A 10,937-nucleotide genomic window follows, 5' to 3' on the forward strand; every position below is an offset into this window, starting at 1 on the left:
AGTTTGAGCCACTTGACATCTCACAAATCTGTTTTTAGAAAAGTCTATGCCAAGCCTTTCATGTAAAACCCTTCACAGCCTGGATCCAGCCTTTCTCTCCAGCTCCTTCTCTAACCAGTTTCCCCAAAATACAGACTTGTCTCTAAAATTTATAAAATGCAGGTCAAGGCTATCAGTGGAAGCTCATAGAACAGGCATTTAGATATTTAAAAGTTATAAAACAAGGTAACAGACTGTTAAATAACACATGCTGTACTATCCCACGTTGAGTACCCTGCCCTTACAACACTCTGGCAGGCTACCTTCTAAATTAGATTTCCTGGACTCTTGTGAGTTCCACTCTTAAGCTTGTGGGGTGGTTGCTCCCAGCCCCTGGTTACAGCCGACATTCAGCTTCAGCCACAGAGTGAGGGACCTCATACACACCACGTGGACTCTAGCTCATGCATCCAAGCTTGACCACACGCTCACCCTCTTTGGCTTCATCTCAGCCCGTGGGTGCTCTCATCAATCGCGCGGTCTGCATTTGGAAGGATGGATTGGGGGGAAAGGCCTTTGCAAGCTCTCCAGTGTGTTTGGGGGCCATTTGGACAGGGGCATTTTGACCCTGGGAAAGCAGACTGTGGTCTGCAGAGGATAAGGGTAGGGTGGTGGGGAGGGCATGGGTATGAGCTCTGAGTGAGTATGTTCTCTTTCCCAAGGACTTCTTGGTTCATGGAAGGTGTGTAGGTGGAGGCCGACTGAAGCCTGGTCCTCTAACGCACAGGACCTCGAGAAGGTATAGCCAATATACCTCAAGTTCTCCTCCCCTCCTAATTTCTCATTTTTTCTAAAAAGTGCTTTTAAGAATGTCTTTGTCTTCCTATATGCTACTCCCTGACTTTCTTTTTCACCTGGAACACCCACGCCTACTCTGCTGACGTGTCATAAAGCCCGGTTCAAATGCTACCTCATCTTTGGAGCTTCTCAGGCTCTGTTAGGCAGAGATAGCTCATTTCCGCTTTGTATTCTCTTGGCATTTTGTTTACGTCTCTATGATAGACTTTATTACCGTGCGTTATAATCACTGTCTTCCTGAATTAGATCATGAGGACTTTGTATATGTTTGGTCCCTTGTACCAAAACAGTGATTGGTGACACACAGTTCTCCCTCTTACAAATGTGTTTACTGAGCGAAGGAATGAATGGAATATACTCTTGTGGCCCCAAATGTGCCATGCTATGTAAAAGTTTATTTATCTTGGAGCATTACTGGCCTCTATGAGTCAGTGTAAGCATCTACATGGCACCAAGCTGGTGAAAACTGGAAACACTCAGGGATCCAGATGTTTGGTGTCATGTGGATAGATCCCTAGATGATTGACTGAATTTTTCAGTTCTCATCGGGATGATTGGCATTGCGTGTATATGGCCTCGTGTTACCAGTCCTTGTGCCCCCACCACAGTGGGTTCTAAAAGTGACTATTACAGACTCAAATGCTCAGCAAGCTGGTAATGGGATGCAGGGTGCCTCATCACATGCAGCTCATGTGAAAGCTGACAAGTTCAGTGCCAAAGGTGATCTCAGTTCATCAGTCCTCATTGCCATTATCAAGTAGCATTTATTAGGCACTCACATGTGCAAAGCACATTTTCAAATGAAAGACATCATGACAAACATTAGCTGATGAGATTTTCTTAAGTTGTGGAATCAACTTCCCTGCAGCCTACCCAGCCATTTTATGAGATTTCTACCAAAAGGGAGTTCCAAGCATGTACTATATTTTGATCAGTGAAATCTCACTGTCCTTTGTTTCCCCAATACTCTGTCCCTTGTCATGCCTTTTCCTTGCCTTGTGTCCCAAACTCCATTTATTGAGCGTACAATTTGTTTGTTATATTCTGCCTCTTAGCCTGGGTAGCTGAGGCATGCTGGAAACACAACGTACTGAGCATCAGAAGCCCGAGTTCCACCTTGCCTTTGTCACTTGGTGACTTGAGGAAAATCACTGAACGTCATACCTGCCTTCCAGAGTTGCTGTGAGATCGAATGAGATAATGCACGAGAAGATACTTTGAAAACTCCTCAGCAATACAAAAGTATTAGAGGTTGTACGGTTGTTTGCCTTAAGCACACCCTTTCCATTTGATTTGAGGTGTTGTTTCACTTCCAACACAATCTCAGATTCTGAGCAATTGTCCTTTAGCGTATCCAGACGGGACGGCAAAATAATGTAAAGCCAATAAGAATTTAATAAACGGTAACGATGGTGATCCTGATGGGTAGAAAACAAGGATAATCTTTCAAGGACAGATGGGAAATTTGAGACCCAACCCTTTCCAGAGGTTTCCAAGGAGATTCCAGGACTTCCGGTGCAAATTCCAAAGCTCAGTGTTCTCCTTCCACAAATCCCAGCCAGGGTGAACTGCCCTCCCCCAGCGATAGCTTTCCCTTAGGGGGTGACAATGTGAGACCTAATTTTTCATGTGCTTTTATGTGGCTTTCATGATGGAAGAGCTGCGGAGCATCAAAGAACCAGCTCAAGCCAGTGCATCCGAGTGGTGCTATCCTATGCCCTGGCCATGGGGTCGCTCCAACAGAGTGTGGGCTGACTACTGCTATCCCCTGTGATGCTGTGATAAAAGGCGGCCAGCCCACAGATAGACAAGTGTCCTTTTTCTTTGAAACAGTGACAGGGGAACAGATGCCCTAGTGGCTTTTTGTCTGAACAAATGTTATTTGGCCAGCCATTTCCCTCAGCTTCTAGAGAAAGTGGAGAACGTAGACATTTATAAAGCCCTATGTCAGGGAAAGGATATAAGCACCTATTACAGAATTGACAGGTAATATTCAGAGAAGATACTCAGATTGGAACTGGGCAAGGGAAGGCCAGGTTGCCGGAAGACGCAGCTATTTTAATTACACAACAATACCACATGGTGGCTCGAGAAAGAACTGCACTAGAGGACAAAGTGGCTAACACCAGTTTCTTTCCTGCAACGCCTTTCTCAAAGGCATTGTGAGAATTTCGGAAAAACAAGGCAGTTAAAAAGAGAACATTTGCTGAATATTTGAAATAGCTTCTTAAATATCTCAAAGAGATATTTTAAACTGTTTTATTTTACGAAGCCTCCTCTGATGGTCTCCAGGTGGATAGGAGCCTCACAGCCCCCCGAGTGGGTATGCCCAGGGTATCCAATAATTGCCCACTTTGCCTGTCTTACTGGCCTAGTAGGTGGTAAATCCTCTGCAAGGGGGGTTAATGTGCTGGAAAGAGCTCCTGTGAGACACTGGCCTGTCCCTGGGTTAGCTGGGAGACCTTAGGAAAATCACAGACTTGATAGACTCAGTTTCCCCATCAGAAAAGTGGGGATCGAAACAACTACTTCAGAGAGTCATTGCCGAGAAGTTAAATCCAAGGGTGAACAGTGCCTACCATAGAGCAGAGACTTAATCAACATCTGTTGAATGAATAGAAGATACGTCTGTAGAACATCTTCACGTATTTTTAATTTGAAATCTGCGGCTGTGGTATTTTTTCAAAAATGCAATTTAAATTTTTTTTTTTTTTTTTCTCAACGTTTTTTTTTTTTTATTTATTTTTGGGACAGAGAGAGACAGAGCATGAACGGGGGAGGGGCAGAGAGAGAGGGAGACACAGAATCGGAAACAGGCTCCAGGCTCCGAGCCATCAGCCCAGAGCCTGACGCGGGGCTCGAACCCACGGACCGCGAGATCGTGACCCGGCTGAAGTCGGCCGCTTAACCGACTGCGCCACCCAGGCGCCCCCAAAAATGCAATTTAAAGAGAGACGTAAAGATAAAATTCTCTCTTTTTAGACACTTTTTGTCTTTATTTTGCTCTTCTCTCAAAACAACTCTTCAGGAAGATACTCTTTATACCATGCTTATATAGTTTTTCTAGCCTTTTTGCTCTCTTATTACATGTCAATATGCTCATATTTTCTGACCTAAAAACAGGCTCTTGACCTGCAGCTCCATCAACCTGATCTTTTACCTTCTCCATTTTACTATCAAAATCCTCAGGTTAATTTTCTTTTTCCATTTTCTTACTGTGAGACATACTACAGACTTTTAAAACTGCTTTTATTACCACTATGCTACAGAAACTATACTCATGAATATCTCCAATGACTTTGTAATCACTAAGTTTAATGGATTTTAAACATCTTCTTCTTCTTATTATTATACTATTTTTTAACATTGGTAGCAATAAGAGTTCTATATTCTAGATCCAGTCACAGCTTATTAGTTTTATGATACCAAGTGAGTCTTGTAAATGTCTTTAGACCTAAACTTCTAATACGTATACTTTACCAACACGTGAAAATAAAGTGAGATAGGGTGTTTGAACATCCTTTGAAAATTGTGATGCATTATGCTCATATTAAGAATCATTCACAAGAAAAAATCTTGGAAAGAACAAAAATACATGGAGGTTAAATAACATGCTACAAAACAATTAATGAACAAGCCAAGAAAACAAAGAGGAGATCAAAACATCGATGGAGGTAAATGAAAATGAAAACACAATGATCCAAAATCTTTGAGATGCAGCAAAAGCTGTTCTAAGAGGAAAGTTTAGAGCAATACGGGCATACCTCAGGAAGCAAGAAGAATCTCAAAGAAACAACCTAACCTTACATCTACAGTATCGAGAGAAAGAGAAGAATCCAATAAACAAAATCAGAAATGGAAGAGGAGAAATAACAACTGACACCACGGAGAGGTGCCTGGGTGGCTCAGTCGGTTGAGCGTCCGACTTTGGCTCGGGTCATGATCTCACGGTCCATGGGTTCGAGCCCTGCATTGGGCTCTGTGCTGACAGCTTGGAGCCTGGAGCCTGTTTTGGATTCTGTGTCTCCCTGTCTCTCTGTCCCTCCCTGTTCACGCTCTGTCTCTCTCTGTCTCAAGAATAAATAAACATTAAAAACAAAATTAAGAAAAAAAACAATTGACACCACGGAAATACAAAGGATTGCAAGAATATTATGAAACGGTAGATGTCAACAAATTGGACAACCTACAAGAAATGGGTAAATTCCTAGAAATATATAACCTCCAAAACGGAATCAGGAAGAAATAGAAAATTTGAACACACTGATTACCAGCAATGAAAATGAGTCTGTAATTTAAAAAAGGAAAAACTCCCAACAAACAAAAGTCCAGGACCAGACAGCTTCACAGGTGAATTCTATCAAATATTGGAAGAAGAGTTGATACCTATTCTCCTCAAACTATTCCAAAAGTATAGAAAAGGAAGGAAAGCTTCCAAATTCAATTTTTGAAGCCAGCATCACCCTGATACAAAACCAGATAAAGACATTACCGAGAGGGAGAGAGAGAGAGAGAGAGAGAACTATAGGCCAATATCTCTGATGAATAGAGATGCAAAAATCCTCAACAAAATATTAGCAAACCGAATCCAACAATACATTTAAAAAGTCACTCATCATAATCAAGTGGGATTGATTCCAGGGATGCAAGGGTGGTTTGATATTTACAAAACAATCAACATGATACATCACGTTAATAAGAGAAGGATAAAACCCATATGATCATCTCAATAGATGTAGAAAAGGCATTTGGCAAAGTACAACAACCGTTCCTGATAAAAGCCTTCAACAAAGTAGGTTTAGGCGGAACATACTTCAACACCATAAAGGTTATTTATGAAAAACCTACGGCAAACATCATACTCTAGAGGGAAAAACTGAGAGCTCTTCCCCTTGGGTCAGGAACAAGACCAGGATGTCCACTCTCACTATTTGTATTCAACATAGTACTGGAAGTCCTAGCCACAGCGGTCAGACAACAAAAAGAAATAAAAGGCATTCAGGTTGATACAGAAGAAGTAAAACTCTTCGCAGATGGCATGGTACTGCATATAGAAAACCCTAGTGACTCCACCCAAAAACTACTAGAACTGATAGATGAATTCATCATGGTTGCGGGCTACAAAATCTATATACAGAAATTCATTGCATTTCTAGACACTAACAATGAAGCAGCAGAAAAAGGAATTAAGAAAATCATCCCATTTATAGTTGCACCAAAAATAATAAAATACCTAGGAATAAACTTAACCAAGGTAGTTAAAAACACGTACTCTGAAAACTATAAAACATTAATGAAAGAAATTGAAGACAACACAAACAAATGGGAAGGTATACCATGCTTGTGGATTGGGACAATCAATGTTGTTAAAATGTCCATACTACCCAAAGCAATCTACAGGTTTAACGCAATGCCTATCAAAATACCAACAACATTCTTCACAGAAGTAGAACAAATAATCTTAACATGTGTATGGAATCACAAAAGACCCCAAGAAGCCAAAGCAATCTTTTTTTTCTAATTTTTAAAAAAAATTTTTTTCCATTTATTGATTTTTGAGAGACAGAGAGAGACAGAGCGCAAGTCGGGGAGGGGCAGAGAGAGAGGGAGACACAGAATCCGAAGCAGGCTCCAGGCTCCGAGCCGTCAGCAAAGGGCCCAACGCGGGGCTCAGACTCACGAACCGCGAGATCGTGACCTGAGCTGAAGTCGGATGTTCAACCGACTGAGCCACCCAGGTGCCCCGAAGCCAAAGCAATCTTGAAAAAGAACAAAGCTGGAGGTGTCACAGTCCCAGATATCAAGACATACTACAAAGCTGTAGTAATCAAAATAGTATGGTACTGGTATAAAATAGACACAAAGATCAATAGAACAGACTAGAGAGCCCAGATATAAACCCATGATTATACGGTCAATTAACCTTTGGTAAAGGAGGTGAGAATATGGCAATGAGAAAAAGACAGCCTCTTCAACAAATGGTGTTGCGAAAACTGGACAGCCACGTGCAAAAGAATGAAAGCGGACCAGTTTCTCACACCATACATAAAAATAAACTCAAAATGGGTTAAAGATCTAAACGTGAGACCTGAAAACATAAAAATCCTAGAAGAGAACACAGGCAAAAATTTCTCTGACAAAAGCCATAGCAACAGTTTCCTAGATATGGCTCCTGAGGCAAGGAAAATAAAAGGAAAAATAAACTATTGGGACTGTGTCAATATACAAAGCTTCTGTACAGCCAAAGAAATAACCAACAATGTTAAAAAGCAACCTATTGAATGGAAGAGGTGTCCCTCAATAGATGAGTGCATAAAAAAAATATGTGGCGCACACACGCACGCACACGCACACACACACACACACACACACACACACTGGAATATTACTCAGCCATAAAAAGAATAAAATCTTGCCATTTGGGACAACATGGATAGATATGGAGGGTATAATACTAAGTGAAATGAGTCCATCGGAGAAAAACAAATATCATATGATCTCACTCATGTGTGGAATTTAAGAAGCAAAACAAATGAACAAGGAAAAAAGAGACAAACCAAAAGACAGACTCTTAACTGTAGAGAATAAAGTAAAGGTTACCAGAGGGGAGGGAGGTGGGGAGTGGGTGAAATAGGTGAAGGGGATTAAGATTATCCTTTTACCACAACGAGCCCCGGGTGTTGTGTGGAAATGTTTATATTGTACACCTGAAACGAATATAACACTGTATGTTAAGTGTACTGGAATTAAAATAAAAATTTTTAGAGAAGAATTACTACTCCTATTACCATTATCAGGCACACAAGATTAACTAGAAAGAGATCCTGCTCTGGAAGATCCTATTGTCTGAAGAAGGATCTATGCAAGATAATTTAGAAGCAGGCAGGTGAGTGCCCAAAGAGCCACTATAAAAGGTTTTTGGAAAACATAGGATATAGCATAAGTATGACTTTTTATGGCACACTAACCTATTTAGGAAGAAGGAAGCATTTTCTGATGTACTGAATAGAAAACTAATTGAAGAGAAATTAACAGTTTTTAGTAATGTATTATAATTTAACCCAAGAGACTGGACCCCAGGGTAAGGTCCTCTGGAATCCCGTTCTTACCCTCTTCTTCTTCTGTTTTGTAGCTCTCCTGGCTGTTTGGCAGCCAGCTGGAATGGAATCCTGAATGCCAGAGATACGCTGGCCACTGAGAAGGGAGAAGGAAGGATCTGGTGCTCTGGAAAGTTGCTTCATGCTGAGGCTTGGGGGACCCGCCTATCCTCCATGCAGCTCTGGTGGCTATAAATATACATGGGTGGGGCAGGGGTAGAATCTGGGAAATGAGTGCATAGTCCTGGCACGCTGAGAGACAAGGCATAAATAAGTACTTATACATACGTAACACACGTACACACATAAATAAATGCCTATCTGCTAGATTTGAGAGGTGGGCCATGGCTTGTGGAAAGGTTTTGGAATTTCAGAGAGAAAACAGTTCTGGATTACGATAGAAAGCATAATTATGTGTTAAAAGTATGTATTCGTGTATTGAAATTTTTCTGATGTTTACTTTTGAGAGAGAAAGAGACACAGAGCGCAAGTGGTGGGGGGAGGCGGCAGAGAGAGAGAGAGAGGGAGACACAGAATCCGAAGCAGGCTCAGAATCTGTGCTGACAGTGCAGAGCCTGACACGGGGCTTGAACCCGTGAACTGTGAGATCATGACCTGGGCCAAAGTCAGACCCTTAACAACTGAGTCGCCCGGGCGCCCCTGTATTTATGTATTTATAGCCTGTGTTTATATGTTAGCAATGCACATTAACAATAGTGTGCTAATTAGTATAGACCACTGCAGCCTTAATATTTAACAGCACTCCTAAACGTAGTTTTTGTTATCATCTGAATTTGAAAACAATTTGTTAAAAATAGTTTCTCATCCTGAGTAGTCCACTCCCTTCACTCTTGAGTTAAATCGAATTGTTCAAATTTTTGTTGTGTCTTCTCACAGTGGCCAATTTTATTTTGAAGAGCAGCTCTACTTTACGGAGGAGATACGATCAAAAGGGCACTGGATAGAGCAGGATGTCCAAGTTTCCATCCTGACTCTTGCCATGTCAGAGCTATTTTTAACGGGATTAAATTGTCCTGCCCCCAGACGTTAGCATTCTCATCTGTTGAATGAGGACTGCACAGTCTCTATGTTCCTGCCCGTTCTGTGATTCTCTGAGAATACTGTCCTTTTCCCTTTTTTCTTCTACTCTTATTGCCTCGATTCTTTCAGAAAGGGTTTTGCCAACTTTGTTTATTAACCCGTTTTTTTTTTTCTGCACCTTTATTATGCTTTTTGAGTGGTGAAACTCACGTAAGATTCCCCCACTCTGCCCATGTTAATGTCATGCTGATTATTGACGTGCAGGTTAACACTGCTTAAAGAACAGCGAGTTGGGGTCAAGTAGGACCAGGGTTTGGAGCCTGCTCCCTATATACTAGCTGCACAAATTAGGGCAAGTCAGACTTCTTGTTTACCTGAAGAATAGGATTGAGAATGTCTTCCTTTCAGATTTGTTCTGCAAATGACTTGATCTATCTACTTCTGCGAACATAACCCAACTTTGGGTTGGGCTTCTTGCCTTCAAGCAACCTTCAACCATTCAAAACATATGGTTTCCTATATGCAAGCATGCTTCTAAAAAATCTTTTTTAATGTTTATTTATTTTGAGAGAGAGAGAGAAACAGAGTGGGAGTGGGGGAGGGGCAGAGAGAGAGAGAGAGAGAGAGAGAGACAGAAGCTGAAGCAGGCTCCAGGCTCTGAGCCGACATGGGGCTCGAACCCACAAGCCATGAGATCATGACCTGAATTGAAGTCTGATGCTCAACTGACTGAACCACCCAAGCGCCTCGTCTGCAAGCATGCTTCTAGATTGTTGGGCACATTGATAGAGCTTATGTTCTAGAGACAGACAGTAAACAACATACATAACAAAGTAAATTTTATAGCATGTTAGAAAGTAATAATTGCTATGGGAAATAGAAAACAGAAAACGGAGTAAGGAGAGTCAGAAATGGCAGGGGAGGAAGCAGGTTGTGATGCCAACCAGTAAGAGTAGGTGGGATTTGGATTAAATGTGGGGGTATGAGTGTATCCTGACCAGAGTGAATGATTGCAGCCTCAAGGGGCAGCATAACCAGCATGTTTAAAGAACAACATAGAGGCAGTTCCTCTGGAGCAGAATAAGCCTGATGGAGCATGCTAGAACATCAGGCACCAGATCCTATAGAGCCTTATAAGTTATTGTAGAAATGGTGGTTTTACTTTCATGATACAGAGACATTTTGAAGAGTTTTTAACAGAGGGGTGCCCAGATTTAATTTTGTTTTTTTTGTTTTGTTTTGTTTTTAATATGAACTTTATTGTCAAATTGGTTTCCATACAACACCCAGTGCTCATCCCAACTGGTGCCCTCCTTGATGCCCATCACCCACTTTCTTTTTTTTTTAATATGAAATTTTAATTTTGTTTCTTAAAAAAGGATCAGATGCCTGGGTGGCTCAGTCGTGAAGCATCTGACTTCAGCTCGGGTCATGATCTCACGGTTCATGAGTTCGAGTCCCATTTCTGGTGAGCACAAGTCCTGCTTTGGGTAAAACATGAGCCCCGATTCTGGTGAGCCTTGCTTCTCTCTCTCTCTCTCTCTCTCTCTCTCAATCTTTCTCTGCCCTTCGCTCGCTTGTGCCCTCTCTCTTTCTCTCAAAAAGAAGGAAAGAAAGAGAGAGAGAGAAAGAAAGAAAGAAAGAAAGAGAAAGAAGGAAAGAAAGAAAGAAAGGAAGGAAGAAAAAGGATCACTCCACTCTAGGGGTGCCTGGGTGTCTCAGTCAGTTGAACAGTTGAGGGTCTGACTCTTGATTTCGTCTCTGTCATTATCCCAGAGTCATGGGATCGAGCACAGTATCCAGCTCTGTGCTGAATGTGGAGCCTGCTTAAGATTCTCTTGCCCCCTGCCCCTCTCCCCTGCTTGTTCTCTCCCTCTCTCTCTCTCTCTCTCTCTCTCTCATTCTGTCTCAAAAGCAAGGATCGCTCTAACAGCTGTGATGAGGATAAACAAGGGTTTCTCA

The sequence above is a fragment of the Panthera leo genome, chromosome F3 (assembly GCF_018350215.1).
Source record: "Panthera leo isolate Ple1 chromosome F3, P.leo_Ple1_pat1.1, whole genome shotgun sequence".
Lineage (NCBI taxonomy): Eukaryota > Metazoa > Chordata > Mammalia > Carnivora > Felidae > Panthera > Panthera leo.